General features: G+C 33.3%; 1 protein-coding gene across 1 annotated transcript in view; it reads right to left on the reverse strand.

Moving 5' to 3' along the window:
• Ed (hemicentin protein echinoid) overlaps nt 1-5,782 on the reverse strand; it is a 201,537-nt gene extending 195,755 nt beyond the window's left edge. Inside the window, exon 1 of the mRNA XM_072901225.1 lies at nt 5,743-5,782. The gene's annotated coding sequence lies outside the window, so the exon portion shown is untranslated. The remainder of the gene's footprint in view (nt 1-5,742) is intronic.
• Nucleotides 5,783-15,000: the final 9,218 nt, after the last annotated feature.

Consider the following 15,000-nt stretch of genomic DNA (forward strand, 5'->3'; position numbering starts at 1 on the left):
TACTAAATGATAAGGCTTATCTTTCGTAATGTTAGTTATATTGGTTTCAAATCTTTTTCTTTTTAACAATAAGAAAAATTTTATAAATATTTCGAAACAAAGTTAATAGCCACCATTTTTAAACCATTCACGAAATATGTGTGAAGGCATTTTACTTCGTGGAAAACTCACTAATTGTTGAGTGTTTCTAGCTTTATTTTTAATAGTTCTAAAGTTCTTGACAGATTAAATAAATAGTTTTGGCCATTAAATCAAAAAAATTCTCGAAACAAATTGCGACGCCAAGTTTCCGCTGCGTCTCACTTTAACGATTTTTTTTAGTATTTCTTGCCAGATTTTAAACTCTCTTGAGGGTTTCATAATAATTCTACAAAAAAGTATATGCGTAAAAATTACAAGAATATTAATTAAATAAATTAAATTGTCAAATTAAACGCTTGTCATATTACGATAATTTTATTTTAAATGAAATTTCGTGTTTTATTCTGCTATCACTTTTAATTTCTAGAAAGAGTTATATATCTTAAAATTATTAGAATATTTATTAAACAAATTAGATCACCTGAGATATCAAACGTATAGGTATCGAGGTGAGATGCTAGTCTTATTTTGATTGTTCTATCTACTTTAATTGAGATTTTGTATTATTATTCCGCAATCATTTTTTATTTCTAGCGAAAGTTTTATGCGTAAAAATTATTAGAATATTTATTAAACAAATTAAATTATCTGAGATGTCAAACGTATAAGTATTGACATGAGACGTGTGTCGTATTTTAATTGTTCTATCGACTTTAAATAAGATTTCGTGTGTTATTCCGCAATCAATTTTAATTTCTAGCAAAAATTCTGTGCGTATCAATTATTAAAAATATTTATTACACAAATTAAATTGCGCAAAACACCAGATATGTAACACGAAATATCATTTAATAACATAAAAAATCTCGTTTAAAGTCGATAGTACCTATTATCGAAATACGACCAGCGTCTCACCTCGGTACTTGTATGTTTGGCGTCTTGAATAATCTAATTCGTTTAATAAATATTCTAGTAATTTTTACGCTTTCTGCAAATTAAAAGTGATTACAGACTGACACGAAATCTATTAAATTTAAAATTGATAGATTGAAATAAAATCAGCGTTTCGCCTCGGTACTTACTCGTCCGGCGTCTCGAGCGATCTAATTTGTTTAATATTCTAATAATTTTTACGCATAGAACTTTTTATATAATTACTGTAAAAACACTTACACTTCTTCTGGAGAAGAAATGCTAAAAAAATAATATTAAAAACAAAGTCAAAACTCAACAATCAATAAGTTTCTACGAAGTAAGATGCCAGCTTCACACATACCATTTACGTTAGTAATATTGATATGTAGTAATAAAATTTTTCATTTTTAATCTACATTTTTTATAAAACGTAAAATTAATTCTGTGCATTTTTTACGATATAACGATTTAATGTATCGGTAGTATTAATTATTTATATGCTTTTCATGTAAATAACGCAATATATAAAATTAGTAGAAAAACATATGCAAAAAATACATTTAATTTTTATCATGGATTTTTAAAATAATTTTTATCATATAGAGGGATTAAATATAACTAATTAATTATAGATTCATCAATCTCGTTGTTTTTTTCTCGTCGTTTAATACATTCCTCTTTCTATCGTGAAGTCCTTTGTTATCAATAATTCATCGCATATACAACTGAATTAGTCAATTGGGTAATCAATTATCACTTACGAAAATCGGGATCCAAATTCGACAATTATACAGTTAGTTTTTCGATATTACCGATGCAAATTTATTTATTCAAATATCATTATGAAAAGATAAATGTTCAAAATTAAAACTCGTGATACTTGTACCGACACATTCACTTTACACGCGACTATGTATATATCTTTAATCGATTATGAAATTCGCGTAAATATAAAATAATTCCCCGATACTTTAATTCGGCACTCTCGTAGATATTTATTGCATTGATCTACTCAAGATATTTATCATATTATTCACTATCATTCACGATACTTTATTCTCAGCATTTCCGTAATTCGCGAATGCATGATGGCCACTCGATAACGAATCTAAAATTGCGCGTTCATGTTTGTGATACTGTCGTGATCATTCAACGATTGCCATTGATTTCGATTCCACCTAGCAGAGCGCAGTGTACGAAAAATTCATACAAATAACTAATTGTAAGAGAGATAGAGACAATACTCGACGAAGCTTTGCCGGAATATTTTGAAACGTACTCGTTCAGCATAGTAGACGTAATTTATTTGTAATTTGTATATAACACGAGTCCGCCTCTCTCTTCAATTTCAAAAATCGTCCGGCACGTCTTCATGTTTTTTTGTCGAGATACACGTGTTTTTGAAGAGAAAATACGTTTATGTTGCGTACATATCTTCGTGTCAATTCCAGGAATAAAGTCGTCACGACTCACGCAGCGATTGAATCTCAAACTTTATCTCTCGTTGTGATATGTTAAAACGCCGGATGTCTTTGTTGGCTCGAAACTCTCGAAATTCATCTACGCGCCATCTAATGACCATCATCTGGCGACTAATGAACGCGATTATGCTTATGGGGTTCACACGCTATTCGCCAAAGTCATTCATCGCAGAGGGAGACTCGATGTCCGTTAAACGCGATTCACGCACCGAGCAAATATCGATTACTATTATTCCCGAGATTTAATCTCAATATAATCACGACAATCACATCGATATTTTCTGCTCGACTCCCGGAGTTTAACTATACTCGCAACATTTGGCGACGGGTGATGAGCTTTTCAAGGATAATCGTCACTGTTTTTATAGTGAAATTCCGAACAAAGCAGACTATCTTGCGCGCGTTTATTCATCGCGATTATTTATATCAAACATATTCCCTTAATTTCAACATTTCCTATACCGTGATCGAAATAAATGTTCGATTTCTACCTTAGAAATAAATATCTTTCACTCGGCACTCCCGACACTCGTTCGAAACCCGCCATTTGCTATAACGCAGTAAATTATCTCATTATCGCCTATGAATATCGAAAGACGTAAATCGTGATCGCGTAGACTAATAAACGTATTGAAATAATCGCCCAACAAATTATTCAATTTGGCACTCCCGATATTTGTTCACCCGCGAAATTCCCTCTTTCAACCGATAAACGCGAGAAACAGAGTAGCACCTCCCCCGGCAGTGATCCTTCAGACACTGACCTCTGTCGCTATAGCGATATAATATAGGAATTTTCAGTAACAAAGATGACCACTTTTATACACGAAATGTGTTTGTGTATAGCGTCGGCCAATTTCGACAATCATCCGTAATGTTTTTTTTCCCCGTAATACGCTCCGCGCTTTACTTTTCTTTTTTATCATATTATTTCTTTTCCGCTGCGAAATAATATAATAGTAATTTTTTTCTACACGGAAAAAAATACAATAATAAAAATTTGAATAGATATAATATTTGTAACTGTAAAATATGTTAACATATACAAGAAATCACGCATGATATTTTTATTCTATAATATTATATATATATATATGAAATATGAATATGTATAATATACGAGTTTTATATTTTATGAAGAAATATTACAGTATTATTCAAATATTTTGCAAACAAGTATATAATTGTACAAACAGGTATTTAATTTAACAAACAACAGTATAAATATATATAATTTATCATCTTTGTAGTATACACCTATATATATATATATGTTAAGAGTTCTAGAGAGATAACAGATACTCTGCTCATCTGTAATAAATTAATTATATACACACATATATAGATACATGTATGTATATATATATATATATATATATATATATATATATATAATTAATTTATTGTAAACGAGCGGAGAATATCTTTTATCTCTCTAGAACTCTTAACAATTAATGAATTTCCATGAAATGAATTTCACACACATATGCACGAAATATTACCATTTAACTACAAATATATTGAAAAATTCTCTTCAATTTCAAACTTAGTTTTCTATTTATCTCTAATTTTATTTTTCAAACGCGAAGAAGAAAAGAGATAAGTATATACAATTAACAACAATAGAACATTCTCTTCAGACAAGTGTCGATTCTTGCAGAAATTACAGCTAGAAAAAGCAAAGTTCTATTATTTATTATTTAATCTCAAATTGTTCTTTAACAGAAGTTTAACTATTTAAAAATGATGAAATTTATATTTTCTTTATACTGTGTAGTTATGTTTCGCTGCAAAAGTGATGTAAATATCTTATCGTTACGTTAAATTATATTATATACTTTAAAATGGATGGATTGAAGAAAGAGAAAATTGAAAAGTGCATCAGAGAGTAAAGGAGGAATTTTATGAATCAGCTACGTCAAAAGTTAATAAATCTAAGATTTTGCGATTCATGAATTTGACATTAAAACACACTTTTAATCTGTTAAAATATAAAATTAATAATTAATTTGGAAGTTTAAGATTTGTTCTGTAGAATATAATTTAGTCTGAAAACCATAAATATTATATTCAACTAACTTTTTTTTTACAGTAACTGTGCCACAAAGATATATTATTTATAGTGACTACATAAAAATTCATGAAAATAAAAATTTTAATTCTATAGAACAAATCTTACACAAACATTAATTTTACATTTTAAGAGACTAAAAGTACTTTGCACAATCTCAAATTCAAATTCATGAATCTTGAAATGTATTAGATTTATTAACTTTTGACGTAGCTGACCCGTGCAGTTCCTCCTTAAGGGTCGAAGTAAATCCGATTAGTGCGCGAAAGACACGCCCGCACAAAACGCTAATTCATTCCCAACGGAAATTCGTTGTCGCGATACAAACAGCAGTTGCCGCCGCTACCGCCACGAAGTCCGATAATTGTTTCTACGGGATGGTATTGTGTCCCGAGTCTACCATATTTTCATAAGACCACCGTACCCCCCGCCATGAACTGCCATATATTTATTACTATTATTAGAGTATCTTACAATTAGCGAAGGTGGCGGCAACTTTCCTGAACCCGGCTCTCGCTGCAACAGTCTCATAGATATAACCGTAATAAAAGCCGATATTGCTCATTATTTGCAATGTTCTCACAGAGAAAATTTAAAATTCATTAATATATCAAGCATGCAGAAACGCAATCAGAAATGCAGCAGGCCTATGTATATATTAGTATAAAATTATGATAAAAATTATGATAAACACTTTCTTCCCTTTTCTCTCGAAATTATTCTAAAGAAATATCAAGTATTTTAATATTTATGGATATTGTTGAATAAATTTCTAAAATCTACATTCTTTGTTTCGCGCGATTAAATATTTATTATTATTTTACTTTGTTTTATCTAATAAAGTTAAGTGATTGATAAACCTGCATAAATATAAATATTACGAAAAGATAAAGCACATTATAAAAATTAATATAATTTAATCATTAAGGCACATTTTATTAAATAATAATTAAATATTAGTAATAGTAAATAGTAAACTCAAATATAGCAAGCAATTTGGACGAATAAAAAGAATATTTTACCCTTGTATCTATTATTGCAAATTATATGATAATTATGATATTGAAAAATTTAATTAGTTTAGAAAGATTTTTTTCTAATATTTGATTTTATACAAACGTATTAAAATATTTCTGATATGATTTTAACAAATACAATATCTTAAAATGAAAATAAAGATAATTCAATACTCACTGATTTGATACGCAACGATGGAGTTGTAAAAAGTATTAACCTGTAAAATACAAACATATAAATATTATATAAAACAATTATCAAAATAATATATTTCAAAAAATAATTATATTTCGCATAATTAACTTTATTATTCGTACTTTCTCTCAAAAGTTATTAAATAAAAACTACATAATTTGCAAAAAACAATATTTTTAAAGAACGAGAAAAAATTATGAAATATTAAATAGTAAAGAGCAGAATATTATTACACAATAAATCTAAATAATTACCTCTACGTATCTCTTAAACACATTGTAGAATATTGTGTACTCGTATGTTTTATATATATGAAATATATTTTGTATATAATATTATAATATATATATCATATTTATATACTATTATAACAAAATATTACACAGTTTTTTTAAGTATTTTAGAATATAAAATTTAAGATATTTTACATACATTATTTAACGATGTAAAATGGATCGTTACAGATAGTCGTACAGATAAATGTCACAAATAATAAATGGAAAATTAAGTAAATTATAAATTATACTCACTCTATAGTTGCTGTTGCCCTCTCCTCTTCCTCTTTCCGCATTATTCATTCTGCTCTCTTATGGCACTCACTCGCGAAAACATAGTTAATTACGATCGCATGGCACTTTGCGCGGCACTCCCGATTTTAATCACACGCGACGCGCACTTTACTACATTGCGACGAGACAATGCGATATGCTCGATGTTTATACGCAGTTCGCCGCAACGATGCTATAGCTGACGTGACAAATAGTATGTGCTCTTGTTAGGATGTAAATTCGATAAGCTTACGTGTCGTTAATTAATCACACTTGATAATTGCTAATTGTAATGATAGGGAGAAATAATCGCGTTAAGCACACACTTCTAGTACTTGTCACGATCGTATTTCGAGAAAGAATACACGTGGAGTGGCTCGTCTGCTTGCTTGCTCGCTCGAATGTCGTCTAGCAAATAGTAAATGAAGCCTACCGCATGTAAACAGTAAGGCGTATACGTCACAGAAGGTGGCCTCCCAATTTTACGACGTATTTTATGATGTATTTATTACTGCGTGTACGCTTACGAATCGCTTACGAGTTTATAGTAGGAATTAACTAATCACGCGGTTTAATAATAATCATCATATGTAATTATCAAACGATACATCATATGTAATTAAAGAACGATCAGGCTTATGGTACTTGTCATGTATAACGCGCTATTGTATACGCTTACTAGTTTTAATCGGAAAAATTGATTACTCACGCAGGTTACATATTAATCATTGTAGTAATCATAATGAATGATCATGTTTAGCACATACTACTAGTGCCTACTTGTTGCGATTATATTTCGAGAAATAATGAAAATAATCCGTCGGAATCCGTCTTGTGTGCTGCCGGCTTGCTCGAGTCTCGTCGCACGAATGACATCAAGGACGACCGTACGCGTAAGCATATATATACATATACAATAGCGCGTTTAGGTCACAAAAGATGAGCGCTGTAAGTATGTAAATAAGTTTCGTAGGTATGTGACCTTGTATTTTATTTCTTGAAGTACGATTGCGACGAATACTACGAGATCAGTCGAACGCGATCATTCATAACGAGATCAACAACTCGCTCGGCTGACAACTTGTACAAATGTATCGAAACGATGACTTTTAAAATAAAGGCGTATAATATTCATTAGTGTCAGATGTAGCGTCACCGTCGCGAGTAACACGGGAATTTCGAGCACCGGGCATATCGTAACTTTATGCGACCGGTTAATTTTAGTTTTCTAGTTGTTCCCTCCCGTCGCAATGTAATAAAGTGCGCGTCACGTGCAATTAATGTCGCGAATGCTGTGTAAAGTGCCGCGTGACCGTCGTATTTCGCTGATTAGTGCGCGCGCGATTGTAATTAATCGTATTTTCGCGAGTGAGTGCCATAAAAGAACAGAAGATGAAAGAAAGAGAGAAGAGAAGAGGAAAGCCGAGGGGGGGGGGGGGCGGCGCAACAACCACGGGATGTAAGCACAGTTTACAATTTATTTGATTTTTCATTTGTTTCGTGAGGAATTAGTTGCTTGTTTATTTCCACAAAGAAAAATAGTAAACCATTATATGTATCTTTTTCATTGTTTCATATATAATGTATAAAATATGTGTATGATATATAAATTGTGTGCGTTGCATTTTAAAAATATATGGTAAAATGTAAAAAAATTGAAAAATAAAAATAAAAAGAAGTTTGAGTTACAATAAAAATATGTTGTAAATATATATAATATTTCATAAAAATGTATATCTTGAAGTAGATGGGTTAAGATAAATTATTGCATTATATTTAATTTATATATATATATATGTGTAAAAGTATTTTCAATATGTACATGTTATAAATAAATCAATAAAATAATAAATAAACGAAATATTTCTCTTATCTTTCTACAATATTTATTCATTTATAACATAAGTATATTAAAAATATCTTTCTTATGTACATAGAAAAAAATAGAGAGAGAGAGAGATAAAGAGAGAGAAATACAGCATATAATGCAAATACGTGTGACAAAAATAATCCACAAACAGAGTTTAAGTACAATTTCATTAGAATGTTTCAATGTTAAGAATATTAAATTCATTATAATAATATAATTGTATATTCAAATTTTAAGCAAAAATGCAAATATTACAACACTCTTTAAAATTTCATCTCGTTTTACAATGTATAATAGCAAATAATTTGCTGAGAATCAAAAGACTTATAAAAGAACTCCTCATATTCTAAAGCATACGTACGGAAATACGATTACAAATTTCTAGTTATTTCGTGTCAAAAATGTAAATTGCGACACTCTAAGAAATTCTCTATACAATAGAAAAAGCTACAAATTTTCTACGAAGAGTCAGAAAATTGCTCTATATATTTTGAAATACTTGTCCATAAGTGGATACACATATATATTGTATTTCAATCCAATCTTAATACTTATTGTTAGTATATTTTTTCTCTTTAAATAATTTTCATATATGAATTGTGCATTACATTTTTATTGTGTAATTTACGAAATAGATTATTTAAAACTATTTGAAATATATATATATATATATATATGTATATATTAATGCCAGGACATGGTTGCATGATTTTCACGCTATGGTGCAGCTGTCCGAGAGTAGAGGAATATTCTCATCCATCAGAACAGAGATACACTAACGTATGCGACATTAGTAGCACTTAACGTATACAGTGCGCTGATTCAGATGACGGGACAGTCCAATAACGAAACCTTCCATCACGGGTGACACTAACGTGGCGAGAAATATAATTGCGTCTATCGTAAGTCTTTTCCAGGAGATTCTGGACTTTCCGTAAGTCACGGATGATCCGAACGATATCCCCGAACGATGAGGTGCGGAAAAACAACGACGTCGTTCTCGAGCGAGTAAATGGAGAGACCGATCGACGTGATTCCGGGATCCGACGATCTCGGGAATAACATTCCGGAGATGATGGTCGCGTCAACTAGGTGTGTGATCGGAAAAGATTCACTCTTATCAATCCCGGGCTTTTCTGAGGGACGTTGTAGCCGAATATATACGACCATTAGACGCGGACAGGCTACGTCGCTCGCGGGACTAGGGATTAGTAGAGACATTAGGAATAGATTGCCGGTTTGCACGGTCCCCACGGTTCTCCCCTAGGATTAGGAAGGATTACGCGCGGGTTAGGCCTACGATTCGATCGACATTTCGGTGTTCGTGGGGAAATTGGGAACGTATCGGGATAATGACCTCGCGCGCCGCACAATTTCTGACGTCATGTAGCCCTTTTCCCTTCTCTTTTCCTTTCCGTTCGATATCTCGTTTTCGACTTTCTTTTTCTCAGCCGCATCCGTTGTTACAGAATAAAAATTATGGGATTCTCCAGCGACTATATTGTTTGTTTAATTGCTCGATTTTTTCCCGATTGACATATATATGCGCATTTCCGTCGAAGAGATTTATTCATCGCGTTCGTTCGTCCCGTCCATGTTTTTTTTTTTGAAACAGTATTGATCTATTCGAATAAACGAGTGGAAACAAATATAAATTAAAAAGTAAAACGTATAAATGTGCATAAGATATATACCACATTTCATCGCTTACAATCGATACAAGAGGTATTTGCCAGAATTTCCCTTGCGGTTAAAGTTGACGTAAATCGCCAATCGCGTAACTCACAGTTTAATCGTCACAATGGACGCGAGGATCGAGGGTACAGGTCGTATTTATTTCGACCACCGCCTGTCTGTGAATAACGGTAATCATCGAACGGAATCTGCAGGGGGATGGCACCGCCCTACAGTTTCGTGTATCGCTAATCCCAAACACATACAGACCAACACAGCTAAAATGTAAGAAGGGCCGAGGGGTGATGAACTTGGTACGAGATCGGATGAGCGACCCTTCTCAGCGATCTATATTCGTTTCTCTCTTATGGTACAGGGAACCTTTATACGCGATAAATCGATTAAAGTTTGTTATTATTTAATTAATGATGATAAGATATTTAGTCAAAAACGGTGTATATAAATTTATTTATAATTTAATCTAATTCTAAATCTTATTAAATGTATTATGTAAACTATTTAAAAAGAGGGAGAGTTAGTCTCACATTTTTATTGAAATTTTTCCTTTCAAAAAGGAACTGCAATACGGATCATCTATATCTATAATTATACATATATATATATATATATATATATATATAGTTAATCAATTTGATACATTTCGCGATTCATGAATTTAACATTACGCAAAACATACACTTTCAGCTTTTAAAATATAAAATATAAATTAATAATTAATTTCTGAGTTAAAAAAAGTAAAGTGAGTTAAAGTAAAGTGCCCTGTAAAATATAATTTAATCTCAATATTATAAATATATATTTTATACCGGACTAACTCTTTTTACCATGAAAACACAAAAATGTATAAAAATAAAAATTTTAATTCTACAGAGCAAATGTTTAATTCCAAAAAAATTAATTATTAATTTTATATTTTAAAAGACTGAAGGTGTATGTTTTGCGTAATGTCAAATTCATAAATCGCGAAATATATCAGATTTATTAACTTTTGATAACGTAATTGGTTCATTAATTTAATATAGAAATTCTATTACACGATTTTCAAATAAGAGAGATTCGAGAATTTATGTAACTTGCAACCAATTGGTAAAAGCTTCTTCTTTTACCATATACGGATGCGCGCGCGAATAAAATGCAGGAAGGTTTTCCTATCGTTCCGCCACATATATCGAGATTTCGGTCGATTCAACTGCTTTCTTTTAATATCCCGCGCTACCATACTTTAGTTCGCAAACGGCTGCGTTTTCGTTATCCCTTTTCTCACCTATTACGGTTACTAACCCGACTACATATAACGCTATACATTACGGTTAACACCGACCCGCGCGGCACTTTACGAACAAATTACGACCACCCGGTAGTTTCTACTTTCCTCTAATCCGCTCCAACTTCCAATGCAGATTTTCTAGCGATGCCTCTCTCTCTCTTTCTCTCTCTCTTTGAGGAAGGACAGAAAAAATTTTCTTAATCCTTACCAACGAAAAATCCGTTCCGGCTTCCGTCTTGGTGCATTTTGTGGCGATAAAAAAATTAATCGTATTTCTTTCCAATTATAATTATATTATTCAGAGTATTAAGATGGCTTATTTTAAATAGATATTGATGGTTCTGATCATTTTCTTTGAACATTGAAGAAAACGATGAAAGGAGCTCATTTCTAGTTCGAGGGCCGAAAGTCGAGTTCCTCCTTTGCATTCAAGAGCAATCTATTTCGCAATATTATGCAATTGTATCGCGGACGTTGTATAATAAATGTGTTATGGACGCCACTTCATTACCGCGAGAGGATATAGCTCGGACGTATCGCAATAGAACGCAATACGGCGTCTCGCGACGCGCCGAGGGTTGCGATCCCAGCATGATGCTCGATGATAGATAGAAGACCCCGAGGCTACGGCACCCTAATACAATGGCAGCTCCGTATAGGCGTTTCCTCCCGGTACCCTCTGGGAATAGTAAATGGAGCGCCCTAGGCAACGAAACGGTCCCGGCGTTCGATCTTTTGCTCGGTGCTGGCAGCACGTTTTTTACTCTCTCGCTGCCAACAGGATCATCCTCTACATAATATTAAACTCTATTTCGTTCTCCCCCGCGTCTGGTATACAAATGTCCGATATTTTGTCAGCGTCTTCCGCCGAGTTCGCCGAAGATTCAATGATCGTTCATCTGTATATTCACGATCCATTTTGCGTATTTCTTCTATCGATAATTTAAGCTCGATGTGCTTGTCTTTAGAGATAATGGAATTTTTCAATTCTAATTTATTCTAAAGTTAAATATAACTTTTCCGACAAAGTATCGGATTTTAAAGACTAACGATGTATTAAAAATACAGCAAATCAGTCAAATCAAAATATATAACGTTGTAATTCATGCAGTACATATATATTATATGCTCTTGTGTAATATATATTTTAAAAATTAATACTCCCTATATGTGTCGTTTAATATTATTAATTTAAAATATTTTTATCTTATAATACATAAATTATGATAATGTAAAAAAATTATTACTGACGCGTCCAAGAAATTTTACGTGACAGCTTGACAGTTTATATAATTATATTGTATATATAAATATATATATATATATGTATATATATATATATATACGTATATATATAGGTCAGAATGTTTCTAGCTTTTCACATCAACGTCCAATCGCATTTCCACGAACAATAAATATATTATCATTGTACATGAAACGTATTAACTATTCGCGCATCGGATAACTTTTAAAATAGCAGATTTGTATAAATATTTATGCTTGCATATTTTTTTGGATCAAAAGAAAAACTTTGGCCTTTCTCTCTCTAAAAAAAAAAAAAAAAGAAAAAAAAAACAGAAATAGTAAAAAGAAAAATATATTCATCTCGCGTCTAATTTCTCAACGAGAGGTTGAACTTTAATATTGCGTTAATATCGCGGCTTTTCGCGCAGCATCCCGTATAACATGTCCGCGGGTCTTCCTAGAGAGTGTCAAGCTGCGCCCGCAATCGCGGCTGCGGTCATGTCGAGCGTGCCAAAACGTAACGGAGAACGGTTATCAAACGTTAAAATGTTTCGGACAGGCTGTTATAACGTGCACCCCCAACGGCGGACTGTGTGCCGACGAATGTGCAACGTTAATGGGTATGGTAGTGGGACAAAGGAACGCGAGCGCGAGCGCGCGCGCACGCTTAATGAAAGCTCGCCGCTATAGTCGGAAACTATACATGGGATTAACGCGAGCCTCCGCACGCGTATCTACACGAGAAAACAGAGCCTTGCGAGATTATCGGACGTATTAATATTGTGGAAGCAATTTCTACGTCGCTGCGTCCCGGACAAAGACGCCGCCGTTAGCGGCGCTGTGTCGTTTGCACAGAGGGTAAGGGGATCAACCAACACATACATACACGACCGGAAGACGGGGTTGCTGTCGCTGGGTTGATGGATAAATGGACGTAATGTGGCGCGTGTAATGCCGTGCTCACTTCGCGGTGCGTCATTATCTCGGAAGAAGAATAGTAGAAATCATCATTAGTTTAATCTCTATTTTCCATTCTCTCATTATATGTATTACAGTCTTTTATATCTTAATTATTATTTAACCTTAATATTTATATACTTATATCCTTTTTTTTTTTAAATTTCATTAGATATATTTTTATAGCTTACTTTTATTTTAACAGTAAATTTAACGGAACATTTCCCTGTATCAAAGACCGGTTCATGCTTGGTCAATGATCGGTAAAGCGCGGAAGTCGAGTAAAGTTTCGCCGTGGGCCCTTTCTACTCGGATGGTCTGAAATGTATTTGAACCGATTGTTTCTCTTGACTACAGTCGAGTGAACGAGAAATTTTGTTTAAATTAAACATTAAATGATTACGTCTAAACCGAGTATAAACAATTGCCAACACACCCACGCGCCATTTCAATATCTTTAAAACCGTTCGTGAGAGGACTGGCAAATTTTCGCGCGATTATTGATCCGGTCGATGTTGCATTTCTCCACGGCAAAAGTTCTTAGCGAAAATTCGTAATTCCAATCGTAGGAAAAATCGCATCGACGTTATCCCGAATGCAATCCGTTATTCGACGGCTACAGCGTAGAAATTCCATAGAAATTCCGCAGTCACTCCGCCCTACTTGCCTTGGGAAAATCGGAGTCTTGGTATATCCGCGTTGCTCTCTTCTCGGGACAAGAAAGGGGAGAGGGGGAGAGATTCTTTTCCTTTTCTTCCCTCGGCACGAAACGAATCACCTACAAGCACGCCAGAAACTGTGGCTCGCTCCACCCGCTGTGGATCCACCCCCATTGTATCCCGCGCACATCGGGATCTCGCCTCTGCTGCTCTCCCCGCGCAGTGGATAAAAATATTCCCGCATAAATCCCGTGGTAACATTGTATTGTGTACGCGGGCCGACTCCACGGGCATACGACTTTCGATGCCAACTTCGTTTACGTCGGTCGCGATATTTGCAATATTATCGATATTCTATTCGTATATTTGCCCTATATTCGGTCCGATCAAAACGGCCAGTCGACTCACGAGGTTTCGCGTAATACAAGATGTTTGACGAATAAAAAAAAAAAAAAAAAAAAAAAAGAATTTGTTTGCCCCGAAAAGAATAGTTCGCGTATTAACGCTGTCCCAAGAGCAAACTCTTTGAGATTTTCTCTCCTCGATTCATTCTTCATCCGTTGCGAAGGAGAAAATCATTTTAAACGTTCGTAACCATGATGATAAAATTCGAGTAAAATGTCTGCAATGGAAACATAACATTCTCTCTCGCCCAGGGTCATTACGATCGTTTTTACAGCCAATTCCGCATTCGATGAAAAATAAGGTGAAAAGTTAAAGCTGACTTCACAAGAATCACAAAATGTTACCGGATTTTTCCTTCTCGGTTCATTGATTATGCCTAGAAAGTTAAAACGACCATTCGCTTCGCATATATTAATATATTTCGACAAGTGTTTTTGTTTCATTCAATTTGATAAAATAACGAATTTCAGAGAATGTGTAAAGTTTTCAAGCGTATATGACATATATATATATATATATTCTCATAAACATAAAAAAACACCTGTCGACTGGATAAAGAAATAGAGACATGCAAAAATCGTGCTAAATCTATAT

The sequence above is a fragment of the Anoplolepis gracilipes genome, chromosome 10, assembly GCF_047496725.1.
Source record: "Anoplolepis gracilipes chromosome 10, ASM4749672v1, whole genome shotgun sequence".
NCBI lineage: Eukaryota > Metazoa > Arthropoda > Insecta > Hymenoptera > Formicidae > Anoplolepis > Anoplolepis gracilipes.